The 25247-nt window shown below is 44.5% G+C and overlaps 1 protein-coding gene and 2 long non-coding RNA genes across 3 annotated transcripts in view; 2 read left to right on the forward strand and 1 right to left on the reverse strand.

Annotated features, from left to right (window-relative positions):
* LOC140687680 (uncharacterized) overlaps nucleotides 1–713 on the forward strand; it is a 30681-nt gene extending 29968 nt beyond the window's left edge. The window contains exon 4 of the long non-coding RNA XR_012062113.1: nucleotides 296–713. This is a non-coding gene — a long non-coding RNA (uncharacterized lncRNA). The remainder of the gene's footprint in view (nucleotides 1–295) is intronic.
* A 1579-nt stretch (nucleotides 714–2292) lies between these two features.
* RCAN2 (regulator of calcineurin 2) overlaps nucleotides 2293–25247 on the forward strand; it is a 209289-nt gene continuing 186334 nt past the window's right edge. The window contains exon 1 of the mRNA XM_072944872.1: nucleotides 2293–2704. The gene's annotated coding sequence lies outside the window, so the exon portion shown is untranslated. The remainder of the gene's footprint in view (nucleotides 2705–25247) is intronic.
* On the reverse strand, nucleotides 19238–23553 carry LOC140687586 (uncharacterized). Its single transcript, XR_012061978.1, has 2 exons — nucleotides 23339–23553; nucleotides 19238–23019 (listed from the first exon to the last, which is right to left on the reverse strand). It is a non-coding gene; the product is annotated as an uncharacterized lncRNA (long non-coding RNA).

Here is a 25247-nt window from a genome sequence, read left to right on the forward strand (position 1 = left end):
TGACTATAGAAAGATGTCGGTTCTTCTCACCTTGATCTTTTTTTAAATTGAAGTATAGTTGATTTACAGTGTTGTGTTAATTTCCAGTGTACAGTATAGTGACTCAGTTACACACACACATATATACTTTTTCATTACAGGTTATTCCAAGATACTGAATATAGTTCCCTGTGCTATACAGTATGACCTTGTTGTTTATTCTGTATATAGTAGTTTGTATCTGCTAATCCCAAACTCCTAATTTATCCCTCCCTGCTCCTTTCCCCTTTGGTAACCATACCAACATGATCTTTAGATTCAATGCAATCCCAGCCAAAATCCTAGCAAGTTATTTTGTGAATATCGACAAACTGATTCTAAAGTTTATACGGAGCAGCAGAAGACCCAGGACCAACATAATATTGAAAGAGAAGAACAAAATCAGAGGACTGACGCTACTTGATCTCAAGACTTACTATGAAGCTACAGTAATCAAGACAGTGTGATATTGGTGAACTTTAAACTTTAAAAAAAAAAAAGAAATCTGTTGAAAAAATAAGAAGACCTGTATCTGAGTGGTAAGAAAATGATCATGTTCATTTTTGTGACGACTAACACATATTGGGTACTACGGTGTGCCCGGCATTGTGCTAAGTGCTTTGCATGCATTGCTCTATTTAATTCTCACATTAAATCTTACATTTTTCCGACTTTGTGAAATTTCTACAATAAATATATTACTTCTAAAACCAGACAATTTTATTTGTAAATTTATATGTACATAATAGGTCCTATTAAGATGAAGGTCTTCAAGTTGGTGAAGATTGTAGGAACTACTTACTGTAAGATTTTGTTTAAGGGATTGAAGATGTTTTACTTGGCAAGGGGGCCTTGAAGTGAGTGATGATGGCTCTCTTCACATATTTGAAAGACAGTCAATTGGAAAAGGAATTGGACTCTGTCTCCATGGCTTCAAAAAATGAACTAGAGCCACTGAGTAAAGAATCTTAGGAAAGCAAGTTTGGGCTTAACATAAGAATGCTCTTCCAGACAATTCTCTCCAAAAAAGTAATTATCTAATCCCCGAATATTTAGGGATTTGTGTATTCACCTAGAAAAAGTTTGGAAGAACAGGAGTCTGAGGTCATTTTCAACTCTTAAATTCTGCCTTTGTTTATATTAATGCAGATTAATCAGAGAGCAGAACCAGGGTCTTCCTTTTTGTTGTTGTTCTGTTTTGTTTTGTTTTGTTTTTAAAGGATGCAATTCTATTTCAACCTTGGAAAAAACTGTATGGTCTGAGTGAACAACTGTGAAACTTACAGATTGCTTCAATGCAATTTTCATATTTTTATCAGGAAACAGAAAGGCATAAAAAGCATGAGGAAAAAAGCCTATTTATGTAGCATTTAGAAAAAAATGACAGAACACAAAACTGATTTAAATCTTACTCATTCCTCCCTCAGGTTGGTCCGCACACCCCGCCCCCATCTCCCCCACCCTTCTTCCTTCAGTTTTTCCCACTTTTCCTATTATAATCTTTTACATTATTGGCATTTTCCTGCCAGGAGACTCGGCCCTGCCGCTATCAGTGACACCGCTGTGAACTGCTTTATTTTGTAAAGCAGAGAGCAGAGACTTTGACCGGGGTTAAGTTTGTTGAGCAACAGATCCACCCTAGATTCCGTTGCACATTCAACCGTTTACTGTATGATACCAGCCTCCCACTCCTGTGTTTCCGACTCTCTCACAAAAGGAGTCCTTGAAGCCCTCTGGCCCCAACTCTGGTGGCTGCGAATCCTGGCAAAGCCGTGCGGCCCGCGCAGGGCACCTTCGGCCGCGAGGGCGGGGCCGCGCCAGGACTCCAGCCAGAGGGCGCGGCCCCCACCCCGCGCAAGCGCCCCAGGACCCTCTAGGGGCTTCTCGACCTTTCCTCAGCCGGAGTCGGGGGTTCCGTCAGCTTGTACGCGGAGTCTCGCCCCTCTCCCCGTATCCACCCAGTTTGCTTCTCTGCCAGTTTCTTCTTGGCTGTCGCTGCCCGGACACCCTTAGCTTCAGCATCAGCCCCCGACCCAGCCCGACGCCCAAGGATGCCCCCATCCCGGCCGTGACCCTGAGGAGTCCTCCCCGCTGGGACTCCTGGGGACGGGCTCTCACGCTGGGTCCCCAGAGAGTCTTCATCCCTTCCTGGGCACCCGGGCTAGAAAGGAGGGGGTGTGGGACTGAGGGCGGGGGCGGGGGGCCCGGGACGGGGGAGCGGGTGAGGGACCGGGAAGGGCGCGGGGTCAGGCGGGAGGAGAGGAGAGGAGGCCAGACAGGGGCTCTCGGTTTCCCGGGGTCTGATTGGAGGTTGGCCCGATGAGTCGGAGCTGGGGGCGCGCCCATCTCTGCTGGCTCCTGCGAGAGCCTCCGCTCGGCCCCTCCCCGGAGCCGCTTTGTCCCGGGTGACGGCGGCGGAGGTTGCGGGAGGCCGAGACCCGTGGACACGGGCAGCGGGCGGGAGGCCGAGACCCGTGGGTACGCGCAGCCGGAGCCGGAGCCCGGGAGGCGGGGCGCGCCGCGCACGGCCCCACGCCCAGGCCCGTGGGCACCGCGCCCGTCCCCGCGCGCGCTCTGCCCCGCCGCCAGGTGTGCAGCCCCGCCGCGCCCGCAGTCGCCGTCCCCGCCGACCCGCCGCCCGAGTCGCCGCCGCCGCCTTCGCCGGCACATCGCGGACGCCCAGCAGGTCGGTTATGTAACGGCGCCCGCCCGCCCGCTCGCCCCGGCACCTTGTCCTGTCCCGCCAGGGCTGTGCGCGGCACCTGGGCCGGGGGACCGCGGCGGGGGGCGGCCGTGCGCGGTCAGGGTAGGGGGCTGGGCGGGGGGCGGCGGCGGGGTCGGGGGTGGTCTCTGGATCCAGTTCTCAGCCCCCGCGGCGGCTGTGGGCACGGAGGTGTCCCGTGACCCCCTCTAGAGGGCGCGGGTCTCAAACAGCCCCTTCCCCTTTCCTAGTGGCCCACGGGCTCGCCTTTCTAGTAGCAGCAGCAGGTGCGTAAGTGGAGGAGCGAGAATGACGCCTGTGGTGCCCGGGACTGAGTTTCGGAGAGGGGGTTAGCGGAGGTGGTCTGGACGCAGAGAGCAAACGGGAAAACGGAGACTCCTTTCCCAGCGCTTAAAGGAAAGTGCTGGGGAAGGGAAGGTGCTCTGAGGCGCAGCGGGCTGGGAATTGTCCTGCCTGGGATTAGCGGGCTTGGGTCATCTAAAAATAACTTCAAGTTTGAAAAGTGAAATAGAAAGGAGCGCAGTGTGCCGAGTTCGTCTTGCCTGTGGGATGCTTCGCTCTAGAAGTCAGCAGAGGGAACAGGCAAATCCCAGCCACCTGATCCCTCTGCTGCCTGCTGGTCTCACTGGTTTCCAAGGTGTCTCGGTTTGACTTGTAGTTAATGATTGATTCTCCAAGGCACTACTGTCTTTCTCTTATCCCAAAATGAATTAGAGCAGAGTGCATGCTTTGAATCTTTCCTATCTCCTACAGTAGGATAGAAGTGTTCAATGGACATCTAATGAGTCCACTGCCAAAGCTTTTTTTTTTAAAGTATCCTTATAGTTAAAAAAAAAAAAAGAAGTTTCTGGGCTCCCTTTAACATAAGTCCCACAATTGGAGATGAAAGATGCTAGAGCATTCCAGTCCACCCTCCTCTCTTCCTGCAGCCAGAATCCCATTTGTCATATGGAGAGAAAAGTAGGACATTTGTAATAAGGCAGCTCGACTTTCACACATATTACATCAACATCAAAACACGGGGCAAATGTATCACAGGCACAGGGCAACACTTGCTAACTGGCGCCCTCCATTCCGGGAACACGGTGGAGTTGGAAACGCCTAGAAGCTGGAAGGGATCAAGAAGCATGTCAGCACTGACTGTAACAAGGCAGGGGAGTGAGCATTTGGCTGCTTTTCAGTCTATGCATTGATTTTCTGTAGCCTTAGAGCTATTATCTTAAGTACAATCAGTCATTGCATTGAATTAGTCTAGAATGTGAGTTGCACTTTGCTTTCAAATCCATTGCAAATCAAATCAGTGTTTATTGAACACCTACTACTTGAGTCCAGTCCATACAGTTTTATGAGGGAAAGTGTCCTCAACTAAAGCGACAGGATTCCAAGACTTCTCAGGATGCCTTATGTGTGCAGGACCTGCAGAACCCAAAGAAATCTGAAATCTGGGAGGAGGTGGCTCTCTCTGCAGTGATGAACAGTTAACAGGCATTAAGAGGGAACTTGAGAGCTTTGTCATTTGCAAGTACCCATCACACTCTTTTAAAACCTACATGCATAATTGTTTGCAGCTAGTCATGTACATTATAGAAACTAGTTTTATTAAGAGATCAACTTTGATAGTCACTGAGTTCTCTTTTTCCTGTTCCTTTTATTTTCTATACCATCCACCCAGTTTATTCAGCAGTTATGTGTTAATTATCTACTGTGTGTTATGTAGTCCCTGTGCCAGAGTCTAAAAGAGTGAGGCCCATGCACTTCAGAAATCAATCTAGCAGAAAGCATAAGAAAATAAGTGATAATGATCAACATGGTATTTAATGGAGATGGGGACAAACTCAGTGGGATCCCAGGGAAGGAGGGGTACAGGGAGTCTGGAAGAACTTGCAGAGAAGTTCATGTTTAGACTGGATCTCAGTAGGCAGTAGGAGTTCTCTAGAGAAGAGGCTAGGTGTTCCACATTGAAGGAAAGTTCATGTTCAAAGAACTGGAGGTGTTGTGCAGGAGAGTTTGGGAGGAGGTGTTTTGGTGAGCCTGGGTTATGAATACACCCTGCAGAGGAGGAGAGGCCATGCAGCCTTCATGGGAGGCATGATTTGATCTAATTTGTATCTTGCAAAAGTGATTTTGGATGTAATGAGTGGGTGGGGTTGCAGAAAGGAATGAGCTCAGATTTTAGACCATGGGAGTGGTCCAGGCAAAAATAAATAAATACAGTTGTGCCTGACTCAAGTAGAATAGGGAAAGAGAAGAGAGATCTACAGAAAGCCATTGCAGTGGGAGAATCAGTGGCTCTAGATCACCAAGTGGCTGGTGGTGTAGACAGAGAAGCATGGATGTTTAGGTGGATGATCGGTCTTAGGAAGTAAATGAGAAAGATTAGGTTTGAGAAAGATGGGGAAATTTAGCTGAAGCTTTTCTTGTAAGATCAGGAAAAGACAAGGATCCCCACTCTTGCCACTTTTATTTAGTGCTGAAAGTCCTAGTCAGAGCATTTAGGCAGGAAAAAAAAAAGGCATTCAAATCAGAAAGAAGTAAAACTGTTTCTATTTACAGATGAAGTGGTATTATATATAGAAAACCCTAAAGACTCCACAAAAAACTGTTAGAACTAATAAATAAATTCAGTAAAGTTGCAGAATATAGAATCAATATGCAAAAATCAGTTGCATTTCTATACACTAAAATACTGTAATAATGAACTATCAGAGAAATTAAGAAAACAATTCCACTTATAATTACTTGCAAAAGAATTAAATACCTGGGAATAAATTTAATCAAGGGGGTGAAAGACTTGTTTTCTGAAAACTATAAGACAGTAATGAAAGAAATTGAAGAAGACACAAATAAATGGAGAGATATTCCATGCTCATGGACTGGAAGAAGTAATATTGTTAAAATGTCCATACTACCCAAAACAATCTACAGATTCAATGCAATTTGTATCAAAAGTCTAATGGCATTTTTCACAGAAATAGAATAAACAATCTGAAAATTTGTATGGTAGCACAAAGGACCCCGAATAGCCAAGGCAATCTTAAGAGATTGCAAAGCTATAGTAATCAAAACAGTACAGTACACCATACACAAAAATTAACTCAAAATGGATTAAAGACTTGAAGGTAAGCCCTGAAACCATTAAACTCCCAGAAGAAAACATTAGGGGTAATAAAGTTCCTTGACATAGGTCTTGGCAATGATTTTTTAGATTTGTGAGCAAAAGCAAAGGCAATAAAAGCAAAATAAACAAGTGGGACTACATCAAATTAAAAAGCTTCTGCACAGCAAAAGAAACCATTAGCAAAATGAAAAGGCAACCCATGAAGTGCAAGGAAATATTTGCAAATCAGAGGTTAATGCTCAAAGTGTATAAAGAACTCATACAATTCACATAGCAAAATAAACAATCCAATTAAAAGGTGGATAGAGGAACTCAGTAGACATTTTTCCAAGGAAGACATATAGATGGCCAATAGGTATGTGGAAAAGTACTCGTCACTTATCATCAGGGAAATGCAAATCAAAACCACAGTGAAACATCCCTTCACACCTGTTAGAATGATTATCGTCAAAAAACAAGGGATAAGTGTTGGTGAAGATGCAGAGAAAAGGGAACTTTGGTATGGTGCTGGTAGCAATGTAAATTAGTGCAGCCACTATGGAAAAGAGTATGGAGGTTCCTCAGAAAATTAAAAATGGAGCTACCATATGATCCAGCAATTCCACTCGTGCGTATTTATCCACAGAAAATGCAAACACTAACTCAAAGAGATACCTGTATCCCCATGTTCATTGCAGCATTATTTATAAGATCCAAGCTATGAAAACAACCTAAATGACCATTGATGGATGAATGGATAAAGAAAATGTGGTGAACACACATACCTACACACACAGGAGTATTATTCAGCCACAAAAAGGAGATCATGCTGTTGGCAACAGAATGAGTGACCCTTCAGGGCATTGTGCTAAGTGAGTAAGTCAGAGAAAGAAAAAGTGCTGAATGACCTCACTTATATGCAGAGTCTAAAAAAACCAAACTCAACAGATACAGAGAATAGATTGGTGGTTCCCAGAGGTGGGGATGAAGAAAGCAAAATGGGTGAAGGTGGTCAAAAGGTACAAACTTCCAGTTATAAGATAAGTACATTCTGGGGATGTAATGTACAGCATGGTGAGTGTAGTTAACAATACTGTACTGTATATTTGAAAGTTGCAAAGAGTAGATCTTTAAAGTTCTCATTTGAAGAAAAAAAATTTAACCATCTGAGCTGATAGTGTTAACTAAACTTACTGTGGTAATCATTTTGCAATATATACATGTTCCAAATTGTTCTGTTATATATCTAAAACTTTTACAATGTTTTTTATTCTGAGTAAAGGTAGATTTATTTATTTAGAGAGATACGTACTCCATAGAGTGCAGGCTGTTTAAGAAGGCAAGAGTATAATGTTTTATATTAATTGTATCTCAATAAAACTGGGAGAAAAAAAAGGAAGTACGGTTGATCCTTGAATACCCCGCGTTTAAACTGTGCAGGTCCACTTATTTATGGATTTTTTTCAATAAATCTGGTACCTATATTTTCACTTTACAGATCTTTAACTAAGTGTAGGGGAAAAGTTTGTGTTTGTTTAGAGATCACAATATATGGAATCAAAAGAAGTTGGGTTTGAGTCTTGATTCTCTCCAGACTGTTTCGGCTGCCTGCTCCTGGGTGAGTCATTTATCAATTCCTTTGTTTTTGAGGCAGAGAGAGCAATACTTGGGTTTTTCCACTTGATTGTAGAGGAAGAGGTTGTGGCTGGCTTAACCCTCGAGTTGTTCAAGGGCCAACTGTAAGTGAGAAAAAGTCATTTTGAGAAAGGTGAGGAATTTGGACTTTGAATATCCAAATAAAAATACTTGGTAGGCAGTCTTTTTTTTTTTTTAATATAGCAGCTCTTTATTACAGTTTTCATTCATTGAAAGCAAATGGCTCTCCTCCAGGCTCGGCACCGGATTTGTTGTGTGACCTCTGCAAGGTCACATCCTCTCTCAGGCTTTAGTAATTTGAAATCGTATATTCATGGGAGAGGAGTTTGACTAGATGATCTTGGAAGAGTCTCGGTTTTCTGAAGTCCTGCCATCCTGTCTCAAAGTGTCCTACTAGAGCCGTAGATTTAGGTTAAAATGAGTCCTGCCTAGTCCCTTTCAGAGTAGGAATGCTTCCAAGAGGATTAACTCTAACGATGGCCTGTCCCTAACAGCTTGATGGGAGCTAGTCCGCAGTGCCGGCGCTTATGGGGGTGCCTGAAGTTGGAGAAAAACCAGTTCAGGTTGGGGGGGACCCGGAGGAGCACTGAAGTGGAGGAATCCCATAGTCACTGACCAGTTTCTTTGTTTTAGATGCGTCACTTAAACTCCATGAGACTGAGTTTCCTCATCTCTGAATGATTGGGGTGATGAACACATGTGACGTGAGGCTGTTTGGTGTAAGGAGTAGAGCAGATGACATACAGCAGGCAGACGCTCAGTGGGTGGGGGTCCGCACCCCTCACCCCCAGGGTAACACGCATGCAGAAAAGGGAGGGAGAGTGCTTCCGAAGCAAAGCTCCTCCCACTTCACAGTCTTGTCACGGGCCACTCCTCACTGATCGCACTGGGAATTTGAAAACACACAGCGCATTAAATACTTTTCAAAATGTGAATCTCAAGTATTCATTTATAACTTACCCTCTTAGGTAAAAGAGGCGTCCACATTCCACAACACCAAATTTCAAACTCTTCTGTCAGCTTAGACACAGGCCAAGATTGCTATAAAGAAATAGTGTTGCTAACGGTTGGATTCCATGATTACAGCCCCAAATGCGCGGGAGGAGGCTGAGCAGCTTCCTGCTCTGTGCGTGTCTGGGTCTGAGCTATGCCTCTGACCTCAGGAAGAACCTTCTGCCTTTGCCTGTAAAAGATTCACTGTCTTGTGTCTTTGCTCGTGTGTTACCAACTGTAGGTTAAATTAACTAGTCAAGCCGAGGATTTTTTTTTTTTGAAAAGATGGAAGCAGCTTCAAACTCAATTAAAGCTGTTTTTAAGTCCCTTTGAAAAAATATATGTCACTGTGAATGGTACTTTCGAGACGGTAAAAACAGGTCTCCAAAAATACCTCAAACTTCCTGCAGTTCACAATGCCCACAGAAAGTATTTGCTGTAATCAGGATGGGAAGGAACTTGTTTGCATATTTGATTTCCCCATAACAGCCCACTTGAACGCAGGAGACATAGGGTTTCTGCCCTTCGGAATGTATGCGCAAGAAGATACTGGACGAAAGAATCGTGTCATTTGAGAGCTCTATGCTAGGTTTTATTACTGTTGCCTTAGTTCTTTGTGGGAATAGCTGCTTTATTGTCTCGTGTGATTGAGATATGCCTCCTACTTTTAAGTTCTTTGAGGGCATGGGCTGTGCGTCAGTCGTCCTCTCACAGTGTTGGGAATAAAGTAGAAAAAGTGTGGACTTGGCACGAAGCCGCCAGGCTGCCGTCCTGGCGCTGTCACTTCCCAGCTATGTGACCTTGAACTTCCCACTTGACCCAGCAGTCACAGGAGCTGGCAGGTGCTGAATGCCACCCAGGGTTCCAGACACGGTGCTGAGCAGGCTGCATCTGTTATCTCACTTAATCCTTACAACAACCCCCCACCGCCGGGGGGTATTATCATCACTATTTACAGAGGAGCACTGCTCGAGGATCAGGGGGCGTTGAGCCACTCAGTGCTCAGCCTCTGAGTTGCAATTTTCTGATTGGTATAGTTAGGAAAAGAAGACTCAATTGCTCCACCTTAAAGAGTCGTGAGGGTGAGATGTCTTTGAAGGTGCACTGAGAAATAGGATGCTCTGCACAAATGTGAGGGATGACTGTCACAGGAGGGACCTCCCGAGAGATCAGATATAGTTGAGCCTGGTGTAGCACCAGGTCTGTGGAGGGAGGGAGCTTCACTGTACATAAAGTGCCTTTATAGAGTGCATTAAGAAAAGTATTTCTTTGTCCTGTTCTTTGGTAGTTTGTGTTATGATGCCTGTTTCTTTCAAGGATAACTGGCTTGTTGTCGGTATCCAGACTCAACCAGGCTGGACCTGATGGGGATGGAGCAGGCCAAGGAACTAGGCGACGAAGGAGGATGGAGAGCATGGTTTATAGGGAAGAGGTAACTGCCAAAGGGCTGTTTGAGTATAAACAGGGAAGGCTGAAAGTTGAAGACAAGGTCAAGAAAGTCATCACCAGGGTTCACATCAAGTGTGAGCGACAGGTAGGACATGGAATCTGCTCAAGAAGGCTAGGAATATTGCCCAGTGTTAGCTGCGCTCTGTCCACAGAAAAACTAGGAACTCTCTGCCCTGATTTTTTTCTGATGTTTTCTTTTTCTTAGATACACGTGCTTTCTATAAAATTTTTGGAAGACATAGAATAGTATAAAGAGAGAAAATTAAAATCACGCATATTACCATGAGCAGAGGATAATTACATTGAGTATTGAATAGCTGCATAGAGTTTTGCATCCTGTGCACTTCATCAGACATTATTTAAATAACTTTTCACGGAAAGTCAACAATCCTTATGAACATTGTTTTCAGTAGCCTCCCCGCATTCCCACGAATGATGTTACCAAATTCATCCACCTTCTCCCCTGTAACATTTAGATGGTTCCCAATTATCCAGATTATCACAACTAATACTCTGATGAACCTCTTTGATCATCATTTTTTTCTTCTATATTTTGGACCATTTTCTCAGCATTGATTGTTAGAAATAGGATTATTGGCTCAAATAGATGGACCTCCTTTGGGCTTTTCTTGTCTTTTGACGTCATTTTTAATTGTCTTTCTAGGAGGTTGTACTGATTAACATTCCCACAAGCAGTGCATGAGAATTCAGTTCTCACCCTGGCCCTGCTTGTAAGCACTCTTTCTGGTGAAGATAAGGGCTGGCTGGCATTAGTGCTTTCCAAAGATGACCCCGGCTGCTTCACGAGTGCTACTAGGAGGTGGGGCTTCCTCTGTGGGAGTTGAGGGTGGGTGGGTGGGGATCTGGTAGATTTAACCTGCTTGAGTGTCAGTGGGAGAGCTGACTTGAGTGAATTAGCTTCTTTCCTGGTGAGTGTGTTACCAGGGGCCTGGCATATGAATGAGTGTGAATTAAACTACATAGAATGAGAAGTGAGAACTGGTTCAGTTCGCCTTTCAAATCCTGAAAACTTAAGAGCAAGCATGCATGCTTATTTGCACCTGCTTTTGTTGGTTTTGACTGGTTCTGCTTCCACTGCTGGCAGGGAATTTCAGGCAAGCTTCAGACAGGTGTGTCTTTTTCACCTTCCATGAAGTGAGATACACTGCAGAGTAAGCTATTTTGAATAAATCCCTAGAAAAATTAATTGGAATCTTCTTAAAATTCACTTAAGCGGTCATTATTCTAGAATTTTAATTTGATGACTCATCAAATTAGTCTTTCCCCCAAAAGCCTCTGCATTTACCAGTAGGCTACCAACAACTGTGTTGATCATACTGACCAATTTATTGAGGTAAAAGGCCAATTTGAATTATTTTCCCCCAGAAAGTTATCTGAAAGATAGGCTCAATTAATATAATTTATTTTTTACTTTGACTTCTGTAGCTATTAAAGATAAAGTAATGGCATTTGGCCAGAACAAATCAAAGGCCAGTTTATACTGTTCTTTTGAGATGTAATCATTTGTCCAGAAAGAAATTATTTGATTACAGGTATCATCATATGAATTTTGAAATAGAGGATGGTAAATTCAGATAAATTAGTGGTAGTTCAAACAAAATTTTATCTGTTCAGCAGCAAAGTCTCAGCCTTGACAAGCGAAAGCAAGGTACTCATTCATGAATATGTTAATTTTTTCCTGCTGTGGCCATTAATGATATTCATTTGATCTTTTATGATGTACAACCAACCATTCATGAAAAGGTTAAATCTTGGTCAGGGAGGATGTTCAGCACCTGACTATCATAAATGTGTTTATTCGGTTTCCTTTATTTTCTTATTTTTCTATCTCGTGGTGATTTCTGTTCCACACACAGCTGTTGTTTACCATTAAACTTCAGCATTGACAAGGTGACATTTAGGTGAAGCTTTGGATTGAAATATTTGCTTGGTCAGATTTTCAAGGACTCCCTTCTGACCTTGTGTCCAAGTGCCACAGCTCACAGAGACTCCATGGAGATTCTCTTTTTTTAATTGAAGCCAAGTTGATTTACAATGTTGTGTTAGTTTCAGGTGTACAGCAAGGTGATTCAGTTATGCATACATGTATGTATATATTCTTTTTCAGAATCTTTTCCTTTATAGGTTGTTACAAGATATTGAATATAGTTCACTATACAGTAGGTCCTTGTTGTTCGTCTGTTTTATACATAGTAGTGTGTATCCATGGGGATTCTTGGCTAACACCCTGGACCTTGGTTTGGTTCTGAGATATCACGGATGGGGAGAGGGGATTTCCTTGTCATTCTGGTTCACAACCACACTGAGAGTTCCGGTGTCATTCTGGAAGGTGGGGAAGGTTTGCGCAGCCCCCAGAGATGTGCAGACTGATTTGGGAAGGTTGTACCGGGTGGGCATGAGATAAATGATAAACCTGAACACCCACCTCGGCTTCCTTAGGTACCAGTTACTTTGATTCAAGCCCATAACCACTTCTTGGAGGCTTTCCATTAAGCTGGAAACCGAGGACATCAGGACATTTAGGTTGGCCCTAGGGAGGCTCAGCTATGTGCTAGTGAAATCATTAATAGCTTACGAGGGACAGGGGACCGGCCGCGGTGGCCCTGTGGGAGAAGGCAGATACGTGGCTTTGCCTGCGGTGCTCTGCTCCTTCAGGCTCATTTTTATTAAACTGAATGGCTCCCCGGAGGCCATGGGGATCATCCCGGTCGAAAGGGCCCTGTATTATTCATGAAAGGCCTTTCAGGATCTCAAGGTGTGGGGCTATCCACATGTACTGGTTCCTAGTGAGTCTTCTAGTTTTATTCTTTCAAATTGCTTTTAAAATCTCACGTTTAACTCTACTTATCACAAAGGCTTTGTCTTGGGTGAGAAGGACCAAGCATAAACCAGGATTTCGGTCTTTCTTCTCACCTTTAATTTAACCTTTTCCTCTGAGATCAACCATTACACCTCACCGCCCCACCTGGCTATTGTCTTACAATTCAAGCCAAGGTGTGATACCATGAGAAGGTTATTTTATCTGAACAAAATTTGAAATACTTTAATGGATATCCATGAAAACAAATCCTGGGGTGGTTCTTTTTTTTTTTTTTTCTTTTTATGGCAGTGTAAATTTCAAGGGCATATCTTACAGGAAAGAAAGTCCAAAGAGTAATAAATGTTCGAGCCATTTACCTAACTGGTGTTTGGGGGCTGTTTTCAGTGTATCCAGGGAGACTGATGTGGTGGATTTTCTAACTCATCATGACAGCAGCCTTCCTGCTTTATCCCCCATCAGCCGTGAGCTCTCTTGAATTATTCCATTTCCAGAGGACTGATTCCAGATCATGGTAGCATCCTTGCTCTGAATCTGTTCAGGGACTTTGCGTTCAGGATCTGTCCCTACTCTTCTTGCCAGACATTCTCATCTCAGTGATCCTTAGGCTTTGAAAAGCTAAAATAATACTTCTTCCTTCCAAAATAATGGAAAAACAAACATAAAGGTATAGTTGTTCTTCCTCCTGCAAAAGAGAGGAGTGATATTCAGACAGGAGACCAGAAACACTTAGCTGAAGGATCATTTTTTTAATATTAAAGAAAAAAAGGAGAGTGATGGGTATAGCTCAGTGGTAGAGCACATGCTTAGTATGCACAAGGTCCTGGGTTCGATCCCCAGTACCTCCATTAAAAAAAAAAAAGAACCTAGTAGTCATCTAGACTTAAGGACGTCTTGTAGAAATGGTTCATAGTTTAATTGGAAGAGAGATCATCTCTGAGATAATGGTTTTCTTGGCCAGATGATTTTTATTCAGTATTAATTACCCCCTTTTTGATCAGGCCAGTCCTCTTAGTGATTTTCCAAAGCATCAATGAAATGATGTCTCTTGTTGCTTTGGGTTTTTTTTTATTAAGATATTTGTATGCAGCCTTTACAGGATTCTAGTCTTTTCCTGAAACACGCCAACCCTGTACTCTTTCCTCATCCTAGCATTGGTAATGGTTTTATTTTTAAGATAAAATGCTGATACCCATGACGAGCTTATTCTTTCTACATTGTAGAGTTTGTCAGTCCTGTCTGTCAATTATGTCAATGTAAATGCTGCCAAATATACACATTTCTTTTTCTAACTGCAAATTGACTTTTTATGGCTACTTATTAGAGAACCCCAGGAGACCAATAGTAATAATTGAGCCGTGACTGCTGGAGCCCAGATATTACTTCTTCAGCTTCCTATTCTAATAAATAATGAGCTGCCAAGGTGTTTATAAATAAATCAAACTTCCTTACAATACATACCAAACTAACAGGCAGTTGCATACAGTTTACAGATACAGGATGGTCTAGAAATGCTAGACATAATCACCAGAATAAGAACTGTTTTACTTTGTGTGTCAAAAAGCCTCTTCTCAGATTAGGATCTGGTGCCACATCTGTATTCTAGACCAAAGCCCCCGTGTGATTGGCGGCAGTGTCTGAGCTTCCCACAGGCAGACCTTTTAAAGGCTTCTGACCCAAACTCAAATTTTTTTGAAATGCTTTGGTTTTGGTACAAAAGTGCGTGCTTCCCTCTTTTTGCAGAGCTTGGACATACAGCAACCGAGCCGGAATCATTGTGGCTGTTTATTGAGCGCCTATTAAGCGGCAGGCACTGGGCTAAGTGCCTTCCACGTGTTATCACGCACAGTCCTCCCAGCAGCCCTGGGAGGTAGGTTCCAGTTTTATCCCTCTTTTATCTAGGTCAGGGAAGTTGAGTAACTCACCTGAGGTCTTCCAGGACTCCCCAGTTGTCTCTTTACCTCTCCCCTCACCCCTCCTTGTCCAAGTGGGGTTCCTAGAGGCATTTGGAGGGAAGGGGCATGGGACTGCTGTATGGTCATGTTTAAGTTCTGTGGGCTTCTTTTCAGTGATCATCTGAAATAATATTAGTGCATTCTGGATCAATCAGATGACCGTCTTATAAGGGATATTATTGCCACATCATTCTGGCACCTGAATTTGTGGTTTTTTTGTTTACACTCAAGTTGGTGCCAATACTCCTTCAGTGGCTGTGGGCTTATGGGAACGAACTGGTGGACATATTGTGTAATTTGCCATAAGTGAAGGCCAAGTGATGGTCCAGTCGTGTTTAATTTTGCTGTGGATGAAGACCTGGGGGAGGAGGTGCGTTCTGCAAGGTGGGTGGAAGGAGCAGTCTGTACTCCAGACACCTGCCTTGCCGTTTTCTGTACCAGAGTCATGATGAGAGTGGAGGATTATGTTTAGCAAAACATCACCATCTGAATATTAAGTCCATGTTGTTAGTTTAAATTGGATTGGTTTTTAAGTTTCATTTGTATTTGGTCAGACCACTTAGTTGCAGTTTGATGGTTTTAGGGGAGTTGAAACTATAAGCACTGAGCTTTATGTTTGCACGTTTTTAAGTATCATTATAATGAAAACCATTTAAGTCAAAATTGGGGGGACGCAGGGTGATTTTTTTTTTCCTAAAAAAAAATGGCCATACATTTTTCAAATCTGAGCAAACTGAATTCCTCTGCGCCGCCTGATGAAAAATTTCCCCTCAAGACATGCTTCTCCTCCCAGCTGGGGTCTGGTCTGCCCGAGTCTTTCTTCAAGGATGAGGCACTGACACTTCCTTTCAACCTGTCCGTGGTGTCTGGGAAGGTTCTGGCCTGACCTTGGGAGAAACTCTGCATCACTGTGGTTCTCCTGAGACGGGCCCTGTCAATCAAGGTGCCCTTAGAGTCTTTGTCCCTCCTTGTCCTGACCCTGATGACTGATGGTTATGTCTGCCCATCACCTATGGTTTATAATCGTTTTCTCATCACCACCTTGAAGATTTGTGAATCGGGCTGGGAAGTAGTATCAGACCCACGTGAGCAGAAAAGATAATGAATACGTAATGGGATTTAAAAGGCTTCTGGTTTGAAAGATCGCTGGGTCTGTCCAAAAGGACTACATCAGTTACTCTTTTGGGTAAAGAAAAGGAAAGCCCTGTTACATGCAGACACTCAGAGAGGAAGTAACACATGACAGTGTTTTAGTATTGCTCCTGACAAATTCCTGGTAAGATTTTGGAGCATTGGAACAGAGGACAGTGAGTTTTGATGCAGAGAGAGGAGAGGATCATTTTATAGCATGTGGGCGTGCAGTGCGGCTCATGGGCTAAGGTCTGGGAAGCAGGGAGGTAAAGGCTACCTAAGAGCAGTGCCACCCTCGGGTAGCCTTTAAAAGAGGGGGCTTTTTTTTTTCTGTGTCCAATTCACTGTCCTCCTCTTATTGAAAATATTAATAAAGTTTCCCTATTTTAGTAAAATATGTACAAAAGTTCTAACACATCAAAGTGCCCAATTAGTGTTTGTTGTTATTTTTAACACCATCACTGTTATTGTTCCCTGTCGACCTGAATGGTGCAGAGAGAACACTGCAGTGTGCGGAGGGAAGTCAGGGTGGCTGTGATTTCCCCACGAGAGATGGAGCCTTCCCGACTTCCTTTGACCTTGGCTTCCAGTTTACATCATTAAGGGGGTGGGCGAAGTGGTCACCAATGTTCCTTCCTGCCAGCTCTTTCATCCTTTGTATATTCTAGTCTTTGCTGCAGATACCCTTAGATGCTATATAGCATCTCATTCACTAATGAGAATGACCGCTGGTGGTTATTATTTTTTCATGCTCATCTTTAAATGCAGGGCTCTTCTTAGGCAGGGGCTATGGAAATGCCTTCTCTCGTCACCTTTAAGGAGAGAGTTGTTCAGTAGCTTTTCAGGACAGCATAGGAAGATCTTGAACCAAAAGCTTATGAAACATTTCTGTGTGCTTAAAGTCAGCCATTTTAATGTAAGAACTGTGGCCTTCCTTTCTCCAAGGTTATTTTTAACTGTGCTGCTTTCTGAAAGGGTCCTTCCATCCCGAGGATGGCAAGATGGATGGATCCTGAATCCCAGCCAAGCCTTCAACTGACCTTGGGGAGAAAAGGAGAACACTGATTTTACAGGAATCATTAACTTTATTTTTATGTTTGGCCATGATTCTGAGTGTGTTATCTGACAAATCTCTTTTCATCTGGTAGATAATATCTGTATTAATAAGTAACACTTATCTTAGCTCTTACTACGTGCAAGGTGTTCTTTTAAGACTTTTACACGTAACATGCCATTAGTCCGGCACAGTAGTCTCATCTACACTGGACAGTTGGGGAAACGGAGGCACAGAGTGGTTAAATGACTTGCCCAAGGTCACACAGCTGATAAACGGCACTGCTGGGATTCGAACCAAGGCAGCAGTTATCTGGTGGGTTTTTTTTTTTTTCAACTTTAGGTATTTTTATTATATCATGGTTTTCTCATTCTTCTTTTTTTGTTGTTCTTTTTTTTTTAAATTGAAGTACGGTCAGTTACAGTGGGTAGTTTCTGGTGTACAGCACAACGTCCCAGTCATGGTTTTAACAGTATTTGATACTAGCTTCTCTGTGCATCACACAAAAATGTTACGGACTCAATTTCATCGTTTTTATGAATGGAGCCTTCAAGGGCTTATACCTATAATTTTATACTAAAAAAGGGTCAACTAATGCTCAGACTTTTTGCCCTTGCTTTACTGTTTTTGACTTGTTACGTCTGGTAAATAGACCATCAGAAACCCATAGAGCCCCTGTATCATTAAGTTCTGGAGCTGGAGAGGGGAACGGGGACGATTCTATGAGCATGGAGATGCTTCTGAGCATTTGCCGTAGCCAAGGCCACCTTTTGCCTTCTTCCTCTTTAATACTTTCGTGCTTCCAGTGGCACAGAGGCCTGCCATGACCACTCCATCAGTAATTACTGAGCGCATAATCTGGGCAAAGTAGGGAGCAAGAGCCTGAGGACCTTGCACCTCCGGGAGCCTCAGTCTGTGGGGGCTGGACCAGGCTCTGTGAGTCCCCAGTGTGTCCACTGTGTCCGAGCGCCTTGTTGGTGATGAGACCTCGGGCCTGGAATCCCTGCCCTCTCGCCCTTCCTCTGAATGCCTGCTGCCTCCTCACTGTCTGTTCTTCGGTTCTGCCTGCTCTCGGTGGTCTCCTGATTCCCTTCCAGCTGGAACCCTTCCTACCCCAGCCCCAGCACTGCCTGCCCACCTTTTCTGACTCTCACCTCCCCGCTCCTTCCATCACCAGCCTGTGTGTCCCTGTGTGATCACAGTGCCCTTCCTCAGCCACCTGCTCAGAAGTGGATCTTTCTGTCCAACTCGGAATCAGTCATCTAAGAGGCATCTCTGTAGTTTGCACAGAGCAGATTCTCAATACATAATTTTAAGGAGGGCTATACAAACTTATATATAATGCTCAAATGTGAAAATATTATCTGTTTCATCAATCCACCCCACTCTTTTTATGATAAGTTATGTAAAGAGTGTCCTTTAGGAATGAAATTACAGAAGAAAATGGTTTAATCCTCATGGATCTTCAAAATAAGGGATTCAGACCTGAAATGGGAACCAGCCGTCTTTCATTATCCACCATAAAAATATTTCAGTGATTGATATGATAATTATCAGGTTAGAAAAATTCCAAGTCAGTTCTGGATAACAGCAGGTGGTTTCATCTGTGAAAATACTTCTGAGGCTGTCAGCTGGCCGGGTGTCTCCTCGGCTGGCCCTGTCCCCGATGGACTTTATGTCCTCCTGTTACCAGCATTCAGAGCCTAGCTGTGGCCTGGCGGAGTTCAGCCCATTAGAATCCTGAGATTTAATCGGTGATTTAGAAATCAGAGTTTATTATTAAAAAGAATGAAGAGAAGAAAAAAAAAAACCTAGGCAGCCAGTTGGACAATTCAGTTCACTAGACATTTATTGAGTGCCTGTATGCTGGGTATTGAGACAGAGGGTGTGTGTGTGTGTGTGTGTGTGTGTGTAAGTGTAATATAATCCTTGCTATTCTCACAGACATAGAAAACAAATTATGGTTACCATAGGGGTAAAGCGGGGCAGGGATAAATTAGGAGTTTGGGATCAACAAATATACACGACTGTGTATAAAACAGATAAACAACAGGGTCCTACTGTAGAGCACAGGGAACTATATTCAATATATTGTAATAACCTATAATGGAAAAGAATCTGGAACAGTATATATATTTATAAAACTGAATCACAATCTGTGCACCTGAAACTAACACAACATTGGAAATCAACTATACTTCAGTTAAAAAAACCCCAAGCAAAACCCTGCTGTTGAGGAGCTCTAAAGTGGGGTCATGATCGATTATCATGGACAATCAAACGTTCTACCTAAGACATCGTATAGGGTGAAAGAAGAGAGAGGCGAGCACGGATATGTTTTATAAATTTGCAGATGAACAGAACACGTAAGTGTATCTATACATTTTAAGGAGGATTTATAGAAACAGACATACAGATAACTAATCAAACTGTCCTTGAACATGACTCCGAAGAAATCGGGGTGGTGGAGTCTGGGAAACTACATCGGTCATTTAAGCAAAACAGCGAGGCCATCTGGAAATCAGGAGAGTTGAGGCTGCAGCTTGGCGCGCTCAGGCGGCTCTGGGGCAGCCTTGTGAGGCTTTCCTTCTCTCCGGCTCCCGCGAGCCACCCCGAGTAGCTCTGCTCCGGGGGTCGGTCCCATCTCTCACTACTTCAGAAGAAGCCCAGTGCTCCTGTGCCCTCCTTCTTGGGTGGACTGGTTTGCCCCATTTGGATCAGTCCTGTGTTCTTTCCTCCTTCCAGGAGAATTGGGTGTCATGGAGTGGGCTGGGACCAAGCTTGATTTTTGATTTCCCCATTCCTTCTAGAAGTTGCAGTGAGTCTCCACTAGGTACCAGGTACTATGCTGGGCCCTGGACATACAAATGTGATCAAGATAGATACGGCCCAGCGTTTGCAGAGTTAATGGGGAAGAAGGCATTTACACAATTACCGTACAGGGAGACAAGGACTATGATGGAGAAATAAAGCTTGATGGGGAGCTTATCTCGGAGTTAAAAAATTTCAATCACCGATTTGTTGCCTGGCTGAGCAGTGGGAAGTGAGGTGGGAAGGGTCCCAGAGAGATGTGACAAGGATGAAACTGACATGGGAGGTGCAAAGGTACCATCACTGTTCTTGATTGGACTTGGTGGGTCTCGGTTGGACACCTACCATCTATCTAGCTGTATGTTACAGAACATTGCTGTTAAAGGAAGTCCTGATACATCCATCTTTGAAATTTATATTTGTGCTTTTATGTAAGGAGGCAATCTGCCGCTTTTAAAATGTAGGCTTCTATTGAGTTATTTGGAATTTGGAAGGTATTTTCTCAGGAAACATTGTAAATTATGGCCGGGTTCCCAGGCTAACCGAAAAGGCTATTATATGCATGATGTACTTGAGATAAAGCACTGGATTTCTGGTTTGAGAGATCTTAGAAATTGTTTATGCTACTGTAGGAAAATGTTCAGAGTTCCAGGTTGGAAAGTAAGTAAGAGAGCTCTGCCATCCGTAGCCTTCATGGGGAGGGTAAGGTTTTCTTCTCTCTATCCGCCTCCGTCCTGAACAATGAAGAACTCCTCCAGGTCCAGGTGCCTGGGATGTCGGATGGGGGCTCTCGTGGAGGAAGGGGCTAGTAGAGGGTAAAAAGTGAGTGTACATGGTTGTTGATTGTGGGTGAAGGTTCCCAGTACTGTTTAAAGTGCTTTCCATGTATGATCTCATTGAATCCTTACAACACGCCCATGAGATGCTACCTTGGCTATTCCTCTGGAATGCTGGTATGGTCCTGGGCTCAGACCTTGGACCTCTTCTCTCACTAAACACCCACCTCCAGTCCCACGACTTTAAGTGTCGTTTGTGACGTCCTCCCTCCTCTGAACTCTGGACCCATAGCACCACCTGCTCATCACTTAGGATGAATCGTAGGAATCTTCAACTGAACGTGTCCTAAACTGAACTTTTGATTTTCTCTCTCCAGACCTGCCCTTCCCATAGTCTTCTCCAAAATGACAACTTCCAGCTTCTAGGTACTCAGGCCAGAACCTTACAGTTCAAGGTATTATCCTTGAAATCGTCCCCTCCTCTGTATCCGGTCCGTCAGCAGAGGCTACTAGTACATTAAAAATACCCAGAATCCGGTTGCCTCTCACTGTTCCAGCTGCCCCCTCTCTGGTCTCTGTCATCATCATCTCCTGCCCAAATTACTGCCAGTAGCTTCCTAGTTGGTCCCCTCCGTCTGTCCTTGGTCTCTTCCTCAAAATAACAGCCAGAGAAAATTATTTTAAAACCGAAGTCAGTTGGTGAAACTCCTCCATTCAGAATCCACCAGTGGCTTTACCATCTCAGAGTAGAAAGGGAAGGCTTCTCTGTAGTCTGCAAGGCGCCCTGTGTGCCCGCCTCCTGCTTTCCCTCAACTCATTTCTTACCCCTCCTTCCCACGTACTTCCTTCAGCCAGTGTCGGGCTCTTCTCCTGCCGGTCTCTACGTGGTAAGTCCTTTCTGCGCTGCCCCCCGAATATCTCCATCACTCAGCCTTTCCTTCTTTTTTTGAAAATCACAGACACATTCCTGACATTGCTATATAAAATAACAAATGCCCTGTACTGCATTCACACTACACAGATTTTAATAGACTGGTAGGTACTCTGAAGGATGTCTGTACCAACTGGTGCACAGGGGTGGCAACCCCGGGAGGGAGGGAGCAAAGCCTGAGCTGTGTGTGTTGCAAACAAACGTCTCCCTTCCCGCGTCGAAGCCCAGGGCGTCGAAGCCCAGGGCAGACCGTGTTGATGTGATCAGTTAGACTTGCCTCCTTTTCTCCTTGTATTATGCACTTCCCTGGTCCCTTTTAAATACCCACACACCTATTACATTCTCTAATGTTTCACATTTAGTATTTGAGGTACCTGTACATTATAAGGGACAGGACCATTAAGATTCTGTTTGGAGGGGGAGGGTGTAGCTCAAGTGGTAGAGCGCCTGCTTAGCATGCATGAGATCCTGGGTTCAATCCCCAGTACCTCCTCCAAAAATAAATAAACCTGATTACCTCCCCTACCCCAATCAGAAGAAAATAATATAATGAATAAAATATTAAAAAAAGAAACCTTAAAAAAAGATTCTGTTTGGAAGCAGGAAAAAGAAATTAAGAAATGGAGAAAATGCAGAAGATGAGATAATAAGTGAGCTGGTGGAGGGAAGGAAAAAAGAGAATCGTCTAGATTTACATAACAAGTATTTTCGAGCATCTGCTATGAGACAGACACCGTCATCTGAAAGGTGGAACCATGAGCGAGCTGTATCCAGACCAATAGCAATAGTCTCTTGAAAACACAAGCTCGCCTGAAATACTGTTTCTCCTCCTTCGTACTGCCCGGTGCTTGGTCCTGGATCAGGCTTTAGGAATTCAGGGGTGAACACTGGCCTTTGACCTCTTAACAGGGAGCTTCCATTGTGTGGGCTGATTTTCCAGTTAAGCGTGTGGAATGGTGCTGGGATCAGTTAGAGGAGCGGGAAGGTGAAGGGACCCTTGTTTTCTCCTCTGGTGTAAAGAGCTTCCAGCGTCGTGTTGGAAGGACGCCGGGCAGGCCCCTCACACTGTTCCAGCTGTACCTGTCAGGAGCCCGCAGGCCGCGGTGGCGAAGCTGCCACCCTGGTTATCATGGTGTCCACTGTGATGGTTTCAGTTCATTAAAGTTCCAGGTGTTTCCATCTGCTCTTCTGGTCGAGTAGAAGGCTGGTACACGTACATCCTCCTCCCACTTCATTTCAAGCGTGGCCTTTGGAGTAAGGCAGCGTGAAGGCCAGGAAAGGTCATCACCAGTCCTTAAAACGTATCTTAGCGATTAAACTCACTTGGCTGCTCCTAATTGTTGCCCCGCTGGCTCAGGCTCTCCCCCTCAGCCCTCTATGCGTCTTCCCCAGAAACCTTCGTCCCAGCACAGGCTCTCTGCTCATGAGCCTGGCCCCTGATCAGTTGTTGGATGGGCGAGAGGTGAAGTGAGTTGACCCCTAAGAGCAACTGGTCCCAGTTGCAGCAGACCAGGAAGGACCTCAGTAAAGGTTTCAACTTGTTTCTTTTGAAGCTAGAATCTGGGTCAGCTCTTTCTTGTAAACAACCTGTGGCACCAGACATAAGGAACTAATTACAGATCATCCTGAATTGTGACTTTCTGACAACCGGCCTGCTTGGGCCTTGATCAGATGGGTTGCAGACAGGCAGCTCCTTCTAGAGAGGAGGAGGTGTGCTCTGGTTTGCAGTGCACAAGCCCCGTCAGCGTTTGCTCCTTCAGGAACCTAACAGATAACTGTGACTGTCAGCTTGAAAGAGGGAAGGAGAGAGGGAAAAGGAAAGGGGGAGGGAGGGAAGGAGAGAGGGAGAAAGAGAAAAAAGATCTTTAACCAAAGGATTTAAAAAGAAGGAAAGGATTTAAGTGACCTGAAGCTGACAGGGCAGTGACTTGCTTTCAGGTCAAGAGTGAACTGGTGAGTGGCGCCAGCAATGATCGCTACAGGAGGGCAGGAACATGCGTCCTTCTGGATTTAACAAGCAGGAGACACTGGAGGTCTGAGACTCAGGAAGTCACTCAGTTGAGAAAGTGATGGTTAAAGATGAGCAAGGCTCTGTGACATTATGGGAGAAAGAGAGGAACAGAGACACACACAGAGAGAGAGAGAGAGAGAGAGAGAGAGAAGGAGTGAGAGAGGATCACAGTGGCACTGGGAGAGGCTAGTGATGTCACACTGCATTTGTCTTGCCAGTGCCGTGGACTAGGAGCCAAGCTGGGCACAGGCCGTTACAGGGAGAAGCAAGAATGCTCCCTGTAGGGGAGGAGATGTAAAAACGTCAATGAATGGGTTTGCTTTGCCAAGTGTTGTCAAGAACAACACACATGCAGACAGGAGACAGAGAAGAGACGCTGGGCGGCCCTCCCAGAGTGGAGGGTGCTTTGCTGGTGTTGGGGGAGCAGTGGTGGGGGGAGGACCTTCCTGAGAAGGACCCCGGAACCTCTGGTAAAACACTGATGGCATTTTTATCCAAGTCAGAAAATGGTTCTGAAAGGAAAGCGAATCGCAAGTAAAACTTAGGTCTCCAGCAGGGAACACGTATTCGAAAGCCAAGTTCACGGGCTGAGAAACTGAAGGACAAGTTTTTATTCGTGGTCCCGAAGTTACGTCAAACCCTGGACCTAACACAAAATATACCTGTCTTGGAAAGTAAACAGTTATCTGAGAACAGATAAAGAGATAAAGGTGCGATGACTGTGAGATTAACAAGTGCCAGCCAGTGGTCAGCAAGTGCTGCCATCTCCTGAGTGATCACAGCTGCGGGACTGTGGACGGATTTACCCGTGCCCAGGCCGATCGCTTGTGGGCCTCTCCATCATCCTGATTTATAGCTCTGGAAACCGAGGCTTAGAGAGCAAAACTAACATGCCTAAAATCACCGAGGAAAATGGTTGAGGATTACCAAGGTCAGCCAGCACTGGGACCGGATTGTTGGGATTAGAACCTGGGTCTGTCTGGCTTCAGAGTTCCTTTAATCTATACGACAGCTCTGTGAAGTCAGTACCATGACAGCCCCCATGTTACACACACTGCCCAGAGATGTTCAGTAACATGTCAAAGGTCATACAGCCAGGAAGTGGCAGTCCTGGGATTCGGACCCAGCAGACTAACGCCAAAGCCCACATATTGCTTTACTTCCCACTTTATTTTTTCTCTGCCTCTCAATGTGTGAGAAGACTGATGACTCTAGGAAAGAGAGGAAGAGATCTTATGTCATGAACTAAGATGTGCAGTACTAATAGTAGCTAACATTTATTGAGTACTTGCTATGTGCCTGATGGTTCTTGATGCCTTATTGTGTTAGCTCTTAAATTAAAAACAGCACGCTAAGATATATGCACTCCTGTTATCCTTACTTTAGAGGTGAGGACACTGAACCCAGAGAAGTTAAGTAACTTGCCCACGGTCAGCGTGTGTGCTGGGGAGCTGAGAGTCCAATGCAGAACTTGAATTCCATTCGATTCAAGAAATGTCAGAGGTTACCTTCTAGGAGGAAGGTCTTATTTAGCAGCATCAGGGGTCATCCACGTGGAGAAGACACAGCCCCCTCCCTCAACCTGGAGTGGAAGATGATGATACAGGAAAAATCTGGGGCGAGAGGATGGCTATGTCACAGGTCTCGGTTGAGCTCCGGGACATGCCCCACCAAGTGTGGGTCTTTGCCTTCATGCAGGAAAGATTTCAAGAGCGAGCCACAGTTGAGTAAAAGTAGATTTATTTAGAAAGATACATACTCCGTAGACAGTGCAGGCTGTTTCAGAAGGCAAGAGAAAAGCCAC

The sequence above is a fragment of the Vicugna pacos genome, chromosome 20 (genome assembly GCF_048564905.1).
Source record: "Vicugna pacos chromosome 20, VicPac4, whole genome shotgun sequence".
NCBI classification, from domain to species: Eukaryota; Metazoa; Chordata; class Mammalia; order Artiodactyla; family Camelidae; genus Vicugna; species Vicugna pacos.